This window comes from Helicoverpa zea, chromosome 2 (assembly GCF_022581195.2).
Source record: "Helicoverpa zea isolate HzStark_Cry1AcR chromosome 2, ilHelZeax1.1, whole genome shotgun sequence".
In the NCBI taxonomy this organism is placed as follows: Eukaryota; Metazoa; Arthropoda; class Insecta; order Lepidoptera; family Noctuidae; genus Helicoverpa; species Helicoverpa zea.
Genome location: NC_061453.1, coordinates 11210682 through 11225922, shown reverse-complemented (window position 1 = coordinate 11225922; position 15241 = coordinate 11210682). Strand labels below are relative to the sequence as shown.

Sequence of the window (15241 nt, the reverse complement as noted above, 5' to 3'; positions counted from 1 at the left end):
ATTCTATTCTAAGATGACATTAAATCTAAATCAGCTCCAGATATTTTGGATCCGATTTAAGCAATAAAAGGTTACAATCCTTATATAAAGACTGATAGGATAAGATCTGGCGCTGAGAAGGCTATAAAATACTTTCAGAGGCCTTGTGGACTGAGATTGTCAAAGTTAAGCCTTTTTAAAAATTAAGGCCTATTGATGCGTGTAATGAGAAATGATTATATCTGTGAACTACAATTTTAAATAATTAGTTTGTATATTTTCATGTAGGTAAAATAACTAGAATGCTGACATTGTAAGATTAACAAAAAACTGCCGCTTTTTGGTGGTTTGTCACTGATGTCTACGTGCGGGAGAATATTTCCTAGTCATATTTAGAAGTATTTTTTTTTTTGTGAAAAAAAGCACGACATTTGGTAAATAGTTTTTCAAATCTTTATCTGATTACTAAACATTAAACATTGACTGATTAATGTACACTTTCTTACAATTTGGTTTCATTGCATGCAATTTTTATAACTCCATTATCAACTTAGTATTCCCTTCCCAGTCATAATTTTAACGTTTCTACACAAAACAAAAGGAAGTCCCACTGTTTCTTAGTATTTATTATTTCATTAAACTTCAAAACTAAAGTCAAAGTCTTTAATTATAAATGCTAAGAAAGAAGCCTCATTGGGTCTGACAAACTTTGAGAAACTGTTGCCAAGATTTGCTCTTAAATTTTCAATGAAGACAGAAAGTTGGCTGCAAGTTTGCAAAAGAGATCTTAACACTTGTTTTAATTTATCAAAGAATAAGCGAAAATAATCTTTTGAAATGTAATAATTATTGCCTAAATGATAATTGCTTTGTTCTCCCATATTGTTGTAAAATACTTATATTGGAAATATTGTTTGTCTGTTTTACTATGCTATTAAGCTAATTTGATGATGATTTGATGACAGGGTAATCAATTAAGTTAGTTCCAAATACATTACACAAACATGCCTATTACAATAACTGTTCATTATTACATATATTCCTTGTTCATTATTAACTTGAATACTCGTAATAAGTTACTCAAAACCAAATACACGTTAAGAAGCGACTCAATACACTCACTTTTCATCCGACCGCATTTATTTAACATGTCAGTGTTCGCCTTTAATATTTTATACAATATCATTCATTTCTGGTCGAGATCGTCAGATGTTTTAACCACGTCAGTTACGTTTAATCGCTGGAATTCCGTGACGAATAACAGTTTTAATATTCAAAATATTTTTAAATTTAAGTTCTGGAATTGATGGAACATTTAAAATATTTTAAATTTAAATTCTGGAATTGATGTAACATTTAACAACTGATGTGAAGGTTTTCTGCGAATTTGATTGGTTGAAAATAGCTGATGGACTTGTAATGTTTTGTTTCATAGGAAGTTATTTATTGATTAATTCCTGTTTTATTTTACTTGTATCGAATTCCATTTGTTAATACACTTTACAAAAGCATCGTTGATTCTGGGTCAGTAGAATGAAAGTTAAACTATGATTATTTTTGTGCTGAAAAAACATGAGTCCAAATAATTCGTTAAAAGTAAACAGCAATCTCACGTTCCAGTTAAAACATAATTCTTTTCAGAGATTAAAATGTCAGATTCAAAAACGTGATGAGTTCCTAATTACCGTTTTTAATAAACATCCTTACTTTACTTGTAAAGTTAAAATGCTCGAAATATGTTCCAAAATTTTGGTCAGCAACTGTAAAGTATGAAGGATTTTAGATTAAATGTCAAATTGGCTTCGCTTTGAGTCCAGTATGCAAAAATTAAAAGTGCTTTTTCATTTGTTTTGAAAGTACTCGTTTTTCGTGCAATTGTGTTTACTGGTGAAATAAAATGTGGTTCCAGTTGCAAGTAGCTGGATTTTAGTACAGTTATTTGGCTTTTAGTGTAAATGTTTTGCGGTAGACGCTAAAGTCTTTTGTGGTAGACGCTAAAACAAAAATATTTGGTGGTCACATTCATCATCCTCCGAGCCCTTTTCCCAATCATGTTGGGGTCGGCTTCCAGTCTAACCGGATTCAGCTGAGTACCAGTGCTTTACAAGAAGCGACTGCCTATCTGACCTCCTCAACCCAGTTACCCGGGCAACCCGATACCCCTTGGCTAGACTGGTGTCAGACTTACTGGCTTCTGACTACCCGTAACGACTGCCAAGGATGTTCAATGACAGCCGGGACCTACAGTTTAACGTGCCATCCGAAACACAGCCAATGGTGTCTAAGATATACTTAGAAAGTACATACAGACTTAGAAAAGTTGCATTGGTACTTGCCTGACCTGGGATCGAACCCGCGCCCTCATACTTGAGGTGGTCACATTATGTGTGAAAAAGACGAATGCAAATGAATTCTATTCTATTCTATTTTTATTTATGGCAATCCATGTCGATGCAAACGTCGACGATTCTGCCAATGACAAGTGGAAGGAGAAGCAAGTAGTGCTTGTGATTGACAAAAAGACAAAATTAAGTTGATGTTGTAGTCAAACTTGTGTAACTTATCGTGTTAGTAGGACGGCACTGAAACAAACAGAAATACATTTACATATATAAATAATAACAAAATGTTAGTAACATAAAACAAGTAACATATATACCACAACCATACAAAGAGTGGTCTAAATAGATAGGCCAGAGTTTATAATTTAATATTATTACGATGGATGGACATCAATAGCGCCTGGAGCAGTTCTGGACAGGAGTAAGTTAAGAGGGAACGGAAATTAGTAGGGAAAGGAATCTTCAGTTTTTGGAGACGACCATATAAATCAAAAGATGAGTTATTGGGACAATTAAAAAATATATGGTCCAAGGAACCCTCATCCAGTCCACACTCGCAGAGAGATGAGTCCTGCACCCGAATTTTGCGCAAGAAGACCGGAGTACAACAATGTCCTAAACGTATCCTGCATAGAACCGAAATAACCTGTTTAGGGTATTTTTTAAAACGAGTAAACCACGGTTTCGATTTTACTGCCGGTTGGATAGCGTAGTACGAACTACCCTTCTTTCTGCTGGAGATATTCCACCATTCCTGCCACGAGGTCTCAAGACTCAATTTAGGTACGTTTAGTAGGTCATGCCCTTGAAGGGAGAAGTATGCAAGGTCCGCTGATTCAGATGTGCATGCATCTTTAGCCAATGCGTCGGCACAATCCCGTTATACCGCAATGACTGGGTATCCAGACTAGGTGGACAACTTTCTCTTGCCGAGTGCAAGAGAAAAGGGACTTTTTGATATCTAGGACAATAGGACAATGGAGTTTACATCTAAAGGGATTCTGGGATAGGCCTTGGAGGCAACTAAGGGAGTCAGTAAAGATAACTCCGAAGTTGATCTCATGGGACTCTATAAAGTGACAAGCTTCCAATAATGCCACGCACTCGCCTGTAAATATAGAAGACTCCTTTGGGCATCTGAATTTCATAATAATTTTCGAGTTCTGGTAATAAACCGCGGCTCCAGTATAACCGTCATTCAATTTGGAAGCATCCGTGAAGAACCTTTGAAACCCAGACCATCGTTCACCCAAAACCGCATTAAAGGTCGAATTTGCCGATGGGGAGTTTTTAGATATGCCAATATTGTAAAATATATTATGAGTGAAGCAAAGTACATCATAGGGATAATTAAATAAAGGAAGCCTGGGATGTGATGCAATAGGAGATTCTAAATTTTGAAAAAATCGGAATGCTTTCAGGAATAAGGGGATTTCTTTATGTTCCCAATATTTTGAGCTGTGACAAAGAGTGTCAAGCTCTCTGAGTTTTGGGATGAGAGGGTGGGATGATTTAGGAATAACCCTGGACAAAAAACGGGAAGCAAGGTACTGACGTCTCAGGGCTAAAGGAGGTTCAGCACATTCAACCTGTAAGGCGTTAATAGGCGACGACTTCATGCATCCTGTGATGATCCGGAGGCATTGAGATTGGATCCTATCTAAGCCGGCCAAGGCACCCTTGTTACCAGGAATCACCAAGTGTGACCCATAATCCAGAATGCTACGGACTAAAGCATTATAAATTAATTTCATAGTGAAGGGGTGTGCCCCCCACCAGACCCCAGAAAGAGCTTTCAAAATGGAGATGACTCGTTCGCATCTTTTGATTAGATAATTTATATGGTGAATACCGGATAATTTGAAATCTAAATAAACCCCTAAAAATTTTGCCTTTTTGGCTATGGGGATGCCTTGTCCTAGGATGTTCACTGAGACCTGAGGGATCAGTCGTTTTCGGGAGAAGATCACTACCGAGCTTTTTGGGGCGGATAATGAGAGACCATGGTCCAGGAGCCATGTGTGCAGAGAGTCCAGGGAGAGACAGAGAGATGAGGCAGCATCCTCGATGGATGGATTGACAACATACAACGCCAGATCATCAGCGTATTGCAGTAAATGACAATCAGAATTAAGGCTGGAGCCAATGTCTGCCGTGTAAAGATTGTAGAGTAAAGGGCTTAGAACAGAGCCTTGAGGAAGGCCCTTCCACGTCTGCCTCACCTCGAATACCTCCCCCTGCACTCTGAGCATTAATGAGCGAGACATAAGGAGTGCGCATATACATTGTACCATCTTACCCGGAATCCTCAGCTGTTGCAGTTTCTGCCTGAGAACTGGAAGAAGAACGCTGTCGTATGCGGAAGATATGTCAAGGAATGCGGCTACAGCAGATTCATTTTTGGAAAAGGCTGTACGGATGTCGGTTACCAAAATTGCCACACTATCCATGGTACTAAGCCCCTTTCTAAAGCCAAACTGGTGGCTCGGCAGTAAATCCCTAGACTCAACCAACCACTCGAGCCTATTTTTAATTAAGTGTTCCAGTAACTTGGCCAACACTGAGGACAAAGCAATTGGTCTAAGGCCATTCGGATCATCAGCAGTCTTGCCAGGTTTCAAGAGCGGAATAACTATTTGGACTTTCCACTAGTCAGGAACCCAACCATATTGATAGCAATAATTGATAATTTCCAGGAAGTATTGCTTAGCTTGAGAACCGGAATGAGCTACAAATGAGTACGGTATGCCGTCTATGCCTGGGGCGGAATCCCTAACATGACGTAACACCGCATCAAGTTCCTCCAACGAAAATGGTTCATTCATAGGATCGTCCAAAATATTTACAGACGGTAGCAGAAGTTCTGGAAATGAAGGAACATAGGCTGGAGCAATTTTGTCGAAGAAGGATTCAGCAGTTTCTCTCGTGATGGGGGAGGAGATAGATGGAGAGCAGCCTCGCCTAAAACGGTTAATGCTCTTCCATACTGCTGATATGGGAGTGGAAGGGGATAGAGAACTGCTAAACTTAACCCAACCACGACGTTTCTTCTTATGAAGGAGCCGCCGAGATTGAGCAAACACTCGTCTGTACCGTAGGAGATTGTCGCTATTCATCGCTTCATTGTACTGTTTTTCGGCCTCTTTCCTTTCTTTGACATCCGATGTGCATTCTTGATCCCACCACGGCGGTGACGGGATTTTATTTCTGGCACAGTTACGCAATGAAAAGGAAGTATCTGCACTTGAAGTAATGGCCGAGATAAAGCCATCGTAACAACTCTTAGCATGGCAGTGACCAGAAGAAACTTGGGAACTCGAAGTTAAATTTGGAAGCAAACTGATTTTCTCCTCCAGTAAAGATGAAAACTTCGACCAATCAGGTTTGGTCAGGTTGTACTTCAATAGTGGAGGAGAAGTTTTCTCTAAATAGGTTTTATTAAGAAAAGTTATAACAATAGGGTAATGGTCGCTACCATGCGTAAGGCTAGTACATTCCCAATGAATTGATGCCGCCAACTCTACTGAACAGAATGTGAGGTCTACACAACTCTTTTGCTGACCGGGGAGGGATCTACGAGTAGGACTACCATCATTTAGGATGCAAAGGTCTAGGTCATCCAAGATTTCTACTAAACCTTCCCCAAAAGAATCACAGCGATTGGAACCCCATCTAAAATAGTGACAGTTGAAATCACCCATAACAAGGACGGGTCCTACAATATTGTTTAGGATGTCTCTAATAGTACCTAAGAACCTGTGCTGTGGGTGGGAGATATAGACAGATAAAACTGTGATACCTTCAACTCTACCTGCGACTACATTCATGTCACCATCCAGAGCAGAAAGACTTAGGCTTGAGAGTGGAACACGATTATTAACAAGGAGAGCCGACCCTCCATAGCCATCAGATCTGTCACATCTGAGAATATTAAAAAGTGGTATATTAAAACTGAGACTCGGGGTAAGCCAAGTCTCAGCAATTGAGCAAGCCAAAGGCTTGAATTTATTGAGAAGGAATATGAGGTCGTGTTTCTTATGCCACACGCTCCTCACATTCCATTGTAGGAATATTTGACGGGACGCCATTTTTAATATTTGAGAGCAAGTTAACTAGTTGATAGGCAACGTTGGACGGTATTTGTGCTGTTGAGTGTGTTGTTGTGTGTGGACAGGTTTGGTCAGGAACTCTTCAATGATTCAATTTTATTTAGTTTAAGTCGAAATTATTATATTTAGAAAAACACTTTAAAGTTAAGTACAAAATTATAAGATATTTTAGATATGTTGATGGTGAACCGACTACCATCTTGCTACGTCGCACCGAAGAATAAGATGTGTGAGGGGCGCGCGGCTCGCGCGCCGGCGGGTGCCGCTAGCGCCGCCTAGTGTCGCTCGATGGCTTTACGCAGGTGGCGTATACGTCTCCGTGAGTTTTACTTAAATCTGGTAGATGGCGTTAACATATGCCCCCGACCTTGGAAGCTCCTGCTTCCAACGAAGTATCATTTTCTTGTGGCAGCAGAGGACAGATTTTTGTGAATGCTCTTCGCACCGTTCCGGTCGCCGTTTTGATGTCAGCGACTCTGGACACGCCATCTTTTCCTGGAAAGGTATGAAGAATTCTTCCCAAGCGCCACTTTAGAGGCGGAAGATTGTCTTCTTTGATAAGTACGAGTGTATTAGGTGCCAATTCTTCTCTCCTTGTCTTCCATTTTGTTCGGGTCTGCAGCTCCGATATGTATTCCGTGGACCACCTCCGCCAGAAATGTTGTCGCATTTGCTCCACGCGGTCATAGCGGGACAGGCGATGTGAAGCTGTAGCCGTCAGGTCTGGAGTGGCAGGTGCAGTCAGCGGTCGGCCAATCAGAAACAGAGAAGGGCTGAGAGGAAGAAGGTCAGTTGGATCTGCGGACAGTGGATGCATAGGTCGAGAGTTTAGGACGGCCTCGATTTGAGCCAAGATCGTGCTAAACTCTTCATAAGTTAAGTTCGCGTTACCAATGACGCGGCGGATATGGTATTTGCAGGACTTCACTCCTGCCTCCCATAATCCTCCAAAATGTGGTGTATAGGGTGGTATGAAGTTAAACTTTATGTTATCATTAGCTAAAATCTCAGTAATATTATTATGATTATTCTTTAAAAATTGTGTAAATTCCTTCATAGCCCCAATAAAATTCTTACCATTATCAGAAAATATTTCAGATGGTTTACCCCTTCTAGAAATAAACCTTTTCAAAGCTAACATATAAGCCTCTGTTGTTAAACTAGTCACTAACTCCAAGTGAACAGCACGCGTTGAGAAACACACAAATAGGCAGATATAACATTTTTCTAATTTAGCGCCCCTCCCTTTACGGTTCAAAATAAACATAGGTCCTGCATAGTTTACGCCGCATATCATAAAAGGATAACCTGGTTCTAGCCGTTCTGAAGGTAAGTTACCCATTTGTACTGGAACAGTTTTACCCGCAATTCGTGTACATGTCACACACTTATGCACAATATTTCTAGCCAGGTCACGACCTCTGAGCGGCCACCAATTTTCTCGTAAACTAGCCAACAATAATTGAGGACCAGCGTGAAGCAGGCGCTTATGTTCATATTCAAATAACAAGCGGGTGAAGGTATGTTTACTGCATAGAAGGATGGGATGTTTTTTATCATATAAAAAACTTGCAGAATTACTCAACCTACCTCCAACTCTAATAATTTTATTATTATCCAAAAAAAGATTGAGACTAGAAATATTACGATTAATCTTTGAGCGTAATTGCCCTTTTGATAACATAATATCGAGATCCGAAAACGATTGTTTTTGTGACATTTGAGTCAACTTAATAACTGAGTTATTTAACTCGTCTACTTGGAGAGGGCCGTATTTACGATTACATTTTAATTTATTGCGAGCGTTATGAATAAAACGTAACATGTAAGAAACTATACGCTTCATACGAATAAACGATGAGAATCTGTCAAAAGGAAACGTATTTTGATTAGTTTGATGTACCAACAGAGTGGTAGTTGATTTAATATCTGGCAACTCATTAAAATTAACATTATTACAACTATGATCATAACTAAAATTGCAAAGACGTTCGTGCAAAAATGGCGGACCGTGCCACCAAATATCAGTAGTGCGTAACGCATCCAGCGTGACCCCGCGTGACACTAAGTCAGCTGGGTTGGATTTGCTTCCTACATGTAGCCACTTTAAACTACCAGTGAGTTCGTTAATTTGAACTACCCTGTTTTGCACAAACGTTTTAAGAGTGTTAGGTGACATTCTTAGCCATCCTAACACAATAGTCGAATCAGTCCAGAAATAAACATTGGTAAAATTCAAACGAAGTGACTTTATGATTTTTGTGTACAACTTTGCACCTAATAATGCCCCACATAATTCCAAACGCGGTATAGTTACAGGTTTGACCGGAGCGACCTTCGACTTAGCGCATAACAAACCTACGGACACTTTGGTATTATTATCATCCGAGTACATACGCACGTACGCACACGCGCCGTAGGCATTTTGAGAGGCGTCAGTGAAAATATGCAATTCTATATATTGCATTTTGCTATTTATAACCTGACGTGGTATACGTAATTCACTCAAATAGTCGAGACTGTCAACAATTCTTTTCCAATTAATTAAAATATCATGAGGGACCGGATCGTCCCATCCCAGTTTATACGTCCATAATTTCTGTAGCAATATTTTTGCGAGTATAATAATAGGTGATAATAATCCCAACGGATCGTAAATTTGTGATATTGCGGATAACATAATGCGCTTATATAGTAACATGACTTCCAGTTATACTTAGTTTAGTTGTATAGTGTAACTCGTCTGTATTCGCGAACCAACCTAAACCTAATGTTTTACTTTGACAGGACTCGCCTAGAGATAAATTTTTTGACGTATTTTCGCTTGACAAATCAAAATTAAACAACCATTTTCGTAAAACAAAACAACCCGATTGTAACACAGTCGAAACCTTATCACAAACTTGTAATAATGCCTTTTTATCATCAAAACCGGTTATCAAATCGTCTACATAAAAATCTTGGTAAATAATATTAGCGACCGTCTTATCAGCGCAGTCCGAGCCCAGCTGTTTCAAACATCGCATGCTTAAAAATGGCGCGGACGCCGTGCCGTAGGTAACCGTATTAAGCCGGTATACACCGAGCGCTTCTAACGGGTTTTCTCTCCATAAAATTAATTGTAAGTATTGTTGGTCGGGTTGAATTAATATCTGTCTGTACATTTTTTCCACATCTGCACAGGCAATATATGTGTACTGACGAAATCTTAATAAAATGGCAAATAAATCATTCTGTAAGGGTGGGCCAATCAACTGGATATCGTTTAATGATTGCCCGGAAGTAGTTTTTGCACTAGCGTCAAATACTACTCGCAGTTTAGTGGATGTACTATGTTCTCGGAACACACCGTGATGCGGAAGAAAATAATGTGGAGATGGATACGTATCTATTTTAGTCATGTGACCGAGTTCTAAATATTCACGCATAAAATCAAAATATAACTTTTTATAGCTCGGTGTGCACCGACCTAACTTTCGTTCAAGCACGAGGAACCGACTCTCGGCTTGTTGGTACGAATCGCCGAGTTGATCAGCTGATTCGCGTAGTGGGATACGCACAGAGAAACGACCGTTTTTATCACGAGTAGTTGTTTTTATAAATAAATTTTCACAATCACGTTCTTCTTTAGACATAGTATCTTTATTTGAGCTTATCTCCTCTAATTCCCAAAATTTCGTTAATTGAACATCTAAGTTGTCGTATGTGTGCGTAAAATTGCATTGAACTCTTTTAACCGATGAACCTTTAGTTGGTACTATATACTGTATGGCACCAGATACAACCCAACCTAACTTAGTGTTTTGTAAGTATGGGCTGTTTTTAAGTTTAATTAATCCTTCATTCAAAAGTTCCCAAAACATATCCGCGCCGATTAATAAGTCGATTTTATTAGCGAGATAAAATTCAGGATCAGCGAGTGATACGTTAGTCGGAATCATAAAGTTAGCGATATTATGATCGACAGAAGGTAAAGTTGTAGTAATACAAGGCAAGACAAGACAATTTAAATGCATTTTAAATTCCCTATTTTTAGATCGTAACTGTACTTTGCACAATTGTGTAGATTGGGTTACCGAATTACCTACTCCTGCGACGTGTACTGTGGACTGTATCAAACGAATTTTTAATTTATCGCATAATGTTTTTGTTATAAAAGAATGTTGACTGCCATTATCTAGAATGGCACGAATAGTATGATACTTATTATCATTATCTAATATTTCTACTAACGCCGTAGAAAGAATAACGGGTTCTTGAAATGAGGGATTGTTATCAACTCGTTGACGCGTTGGAGTTGACGTACTGTGTAGCGCAGTACTGTGTCCGCTACCTGTCGCTTTGGACTCGCTACTTGGCGTGGACGCCGCTGGCGCGCGCGCGTCGTTCGCAACTACCGATTTACATGAGCTGTCGTTATCACAACACTCGTCATGAAGAAGCGAATGGTGTTTACGATTGCATTGTTTGCAGGCACCGAACCAGCAATGAGACACGTTATGTCCAGCCCGCAAGCAATTTTTACAAAGTTTATTTTCATCTACGAATAATAATTTGTCCTTCAAAGGAAGGTCATTAAATTTGCTACAAGAATATAGCGAATGATTCTCTTTACACATATTACACCTTTGGTAACGTTTTGAATCATTTTGTGCATTAGGTTTTTGTACCGATTTTGACGAATTATTATTATTATTGCGCGCTGCGAAGTAGCTATGAGAGCTAGCATACTTCGATTGATTGGAGGATGATGGTTTCTTTACAGAACCATCAGATGTTTGCCTACCCGAATCATGCGTACCTTTAATGGATTCTAACATGTCCGCCCTATCGGTAAGAAATATGATCATATCATTTAAGGTTAACTTTTTGTTTTCATGATTAGGTAATTTGGAAAGTGCGCTCTTATGGTTCTCCCACTTCTTTTCGGTGGTAGAATCCATTTTTGACACAATTAGAAATATTAATAACGTGTCCCACTGATCTGTGGGCTCATCTAAACCTTTAAGAGCGCGAATATTTTTTAATACGTTATCTATCAACTTACGAATATGAAATGCAGATTCTTTGTGTAAACCTTGCATTGAAAATAGAGCTTTAACGTGATTTTGAACGAGTAATCTATTATTATTAAACCTATTCTCCAATAAACTCCAGGCTATTGAGTAGTTTTCAGCAGTAAATTGTAACGACTTTATTATTTGACGAGCAGAACCAGTCAGCGCGGATCGCAAGTAATGGAATTTTTGTATGTTATCTATAGTTTTTGAATTATGAATTAGTGATATGTAGGTATCTCTAAACTCTAACCATTGTTCAAATGAACCGTCAAAGGAGGGCAGTGTGATTGTAGGTAATTTAATGCTTGAGGTCTGCGGACCGTTGCGGACCTCAATCGCATTATTATCACTACTATCTTTACTCTTTAGCATGCTTTTCGCTTTTGAAGTAATGTCATAAAACACATTTTCAAAGGTTTCTCTTTCAATTAATTGTTTTTCTAAGTCTAGTTCTGAATCTTGTAGGTGAAATTCTATGTCATCCTGAATTTTCGAGAACTGTTCTAATAGTGTGTTAATATTGTTACAACGATCTTCTAAAGCTAACTTATGAGATTCTGATAATTCTACGTCTACTAACGATTCTACGTATTTAACGAATAAAGTTAATTTTCCTTTAACCACACCCCTTTTCTTAATGAAATCTTTACACTCATCAAATGACATTTTGGGAGATTACAAGAGAACAGAAGAAAAGTACTTACAGTTTTAGTTTGCTGTTACTGGAAATAACGACGCTCGGGCCGCTCGCTACACAAGTAGGTACATATACCGACGCGACCGCGTGGCACGCACGACACGATAACTGAAATTTTGCACGATATTAGCACAAATGAGCCTTGAGGATGGGTTTGGATAGGAACACTGAATGGCCTGACCGTTTCTTCAGTCCTGCTGGTTGCCTACTTCCAGAATTTCTTCTTGAAGCGATGTCTTCGGATCCGGCTCGAAGGACCAGTATGTTGAGTGTGTTGTTGTGTGTGGACAGGTTTGGTCAGGAACTCTTCAATGATTCAATTTTATTTAGTTTAAGTCGAAATTATTATATTTAGAAAAACACTTTAAAGTTAAGTACAAAATTATAAGATATTTTAGATATGTTGATGGTGAACCGACTACCATCTTGCTACGTCGCACCGAAGAATAAGATGTGTGAGGGGCGCGCGGCTCGCGCGCCGGCGGGTGCCGCTAGCGCCGCCTAGTGTCGCTCGATGGCTTTACGCAGGTGGCGTATACGTCTCCGTGAGTTTTACTTAAATCTGGTAGATGGCGTTAACAGTGCATTATTAGAAGATAAAATTGTACTTAAAAGTTTAACAAGAATTTCTATCAGTGATGAAGTATTATTATCGACGAATGGGTTATTTAAAGCGCAGCCATCAGGCTGTGAAGATGCAGGGGAGTTAATGATTTGCTGATGAGCAGCTTTATCGTAAGAGGGAGATAGAGGGGCATGGGTCTTCGGCTTAAGAAAAACGGTTTTGCGATATGACTGAGTGGGGGCAGGAACTGCTTTTGTAGCATTCGCGTAGTTGCGAGAAACAATTGGGATAGTTTTGTTGGCCTCAGCATATGAGAGGGACTTCTCAGCCATAACGGTCTTAATGGCCTTCTGTCTGCCCAGCTCCGGGCAAGATTTGCTATTCGCAAAATGATTCCCCGAGCAAAGCACACAAAATGCCTCCGCCTCAGAAATGCTGCAACCATCACCAGGGTGATCATGGCCGCATTTACTGCAGCGGGGTTTAGACCGGCAAACAAGTTCCACATGACCAAACCTACAGCACTTACGGCACTGGATGGTGGGGTAGACATACTGTTGGACTGGGAGGGAAGTATAACAACAGAAAACTCTTTGTGGTAATACCTGACCGTCAAATGTTAGAACACATGTTTCTGTTGCCTTAAATTGTGTCACTCCATCAATCACCACTTTCCTATTTATGCGTCGCACTTTTAGAATTTCACCACAACCTGAGGGGACTTGTAGATACCTTTGAGCTTCCTCTTCATTTAGATCAGTGGGCACACCGGTAACAACACCCATGCGAGAAATATTGAAAGTAGGGATAGAGGCAACAAAACTATTTTTGGGAAGGATGTTATTAATAATAAATGAATTCGCATCCTGAGGGGATTTGAATTCTACCGACACACGGTTCCTGCCGACTTTTTTAACGCCATCGCGGACAATGCAAGTTATGTTGTGTTTTTGAAGGAATATGCCAAAAGTAACTGGATGCAGAGAGGTACCGGTGTTAGGCTGGGGTTCCAATCGAGAGACGTGTACAATGAACGGTGCCTTATCAGTAGCAGAGTACCTGCTGCGGCCAATTAAATTCTTTAGTTGTTTCGGTGGCGGGGTTGACACGGCAATGTTTGAATCATCTCCGGAGCGTTTCCTGGCATTCGAGGGTGATGAGGTGAGGGAGTCCGCGATGCTGCAAGCAACATCGGCGAATTGGGAGAGTGGGTAATTGGGGGAAAGAGGAGCAAATGCAGAGATGTCGGGAGGATCGGGGTCGGGGGATTTATTGAATTCCATAGTGCTTGTTAAGCCTAGATAATTACCTAAATAACACTACACTACTGGTAACAAACACAAGGACAACACACAATCACAAAAATAAGTCACACAAGATCACTAAAACACTGAAAACAGCTGAAAATTCTAGGCACACGTGCTTACCAAAGACACTCTGTGGCGAGAATCTCAATTGCAAATGAAGTTTTGTAGTTTTGTAGCTGTTCACTGAAAGCCGGAAAATCTTGGACCTAATAAAAATACGTACTAGTCTATGTTCTTCAATAACTATTTGATGCCGTCGGTACCTATGCTTTTTTTTTGGCTGTTGGGGTGCCTATAGTAGCCAAGTTCGGACAAGCAAAGCTTATTAATAACATCTGTCAAAACAAATGAGCAACGACTCAAATGGCTAACTTCAGAATTACAAAGTTATTTGGAACCAGCTTACCTGAAGCAATTTTTCAGGAAAAAAACGAGTAGAGAGCGCTAAACAAACAAATTTGCATAACACCGGAATCTTTCAGCGTTTCCACAGCGGCTTATACGAATTAGTTACATTTTGTATCTGACTGTACTAGTGGCTCGTGGCTCGTGGCTCTTACTAACTTCATGTATATTTATGTGGCCAGATGTTTTTACTGGTGAGGTCGTGTTCTAAGCTTATTGGAGGTGATTTATTTTGTTTTGTTTTTTTAGTAGGTACCTATAGTTCGGCCATTCAGAGAATGCGTTCCTGACACGTCGCGATTGAACTGACGACGTAACTACATTCATTGATTATTGATATAATAATGTTGTTTTAATGCTCCTCAATTGTTAAAACGGTAAACAACCAGCAAAAATATTTTTATCGTAACTGCAACGCCATTGCAAAGTTACGTCGTCAGTTCAATCGCGACGTGTCAGGAACGCATTCTCTGAATGGCCGAACTATAGTAGCCAGATCAAAACATTTAATTGGGTATATTTTTCTGTAGGTACGATGGCTTTGGCTGTATGAATGGAAAGAAAACTGATCTTTATGAAGTCGGTTTCGATACCAGTATGTTTGTATGTATAGTAAGTTATAGATACCTATGTAAAAATGGTTGATGAAAAATGATTTTTAGTCATATGTCATTTGAAAATAGTGCCGTTGTAATAATGTAATGAGTTTTTGATATTTAACTTTAGTAGGAAAAACATATACGCATGCGCGCTCAATCTTCAACTACAACAGCACTT

General features: G+C 39.5%; 1 protein-coding gene and 1 long non-coding RNA gene across 3 annotated transcripts in view; one reads left to right on the top strand and one right to left on the bottom strand.

Annotated features, from left to right (window-relative positions):
- LOC124641330 (5-hydroxytryptamine receptor 2B) overlaps window positions 1–15241 on the top strand; it is a 111947-nt gene that overhangs the window by 84405 nt on the left and 12301 nt on the right. The gene's annotated exons all lie outside the window — the stretch shown is intronic.
- Window positions 2390–14206, bottom strand: LOC124641342. 2 transcript variants are annotated; one of them, XR_006985668.1, is made up of 2 exons: window positions 14180–14206; window positions 2390–2561 (listed from the first exon to the last, which is right to left on the bottom strand). It is a non-coding gene; the product is annotated as an uncharacterized LOC124641342 (long non-coding RNA). The 2 variants fall into 2 exon arrangements; XR_006985669.1 differs by lacking the exon at window positions 14180–14206 and adding an exon at window positions 14062–14126.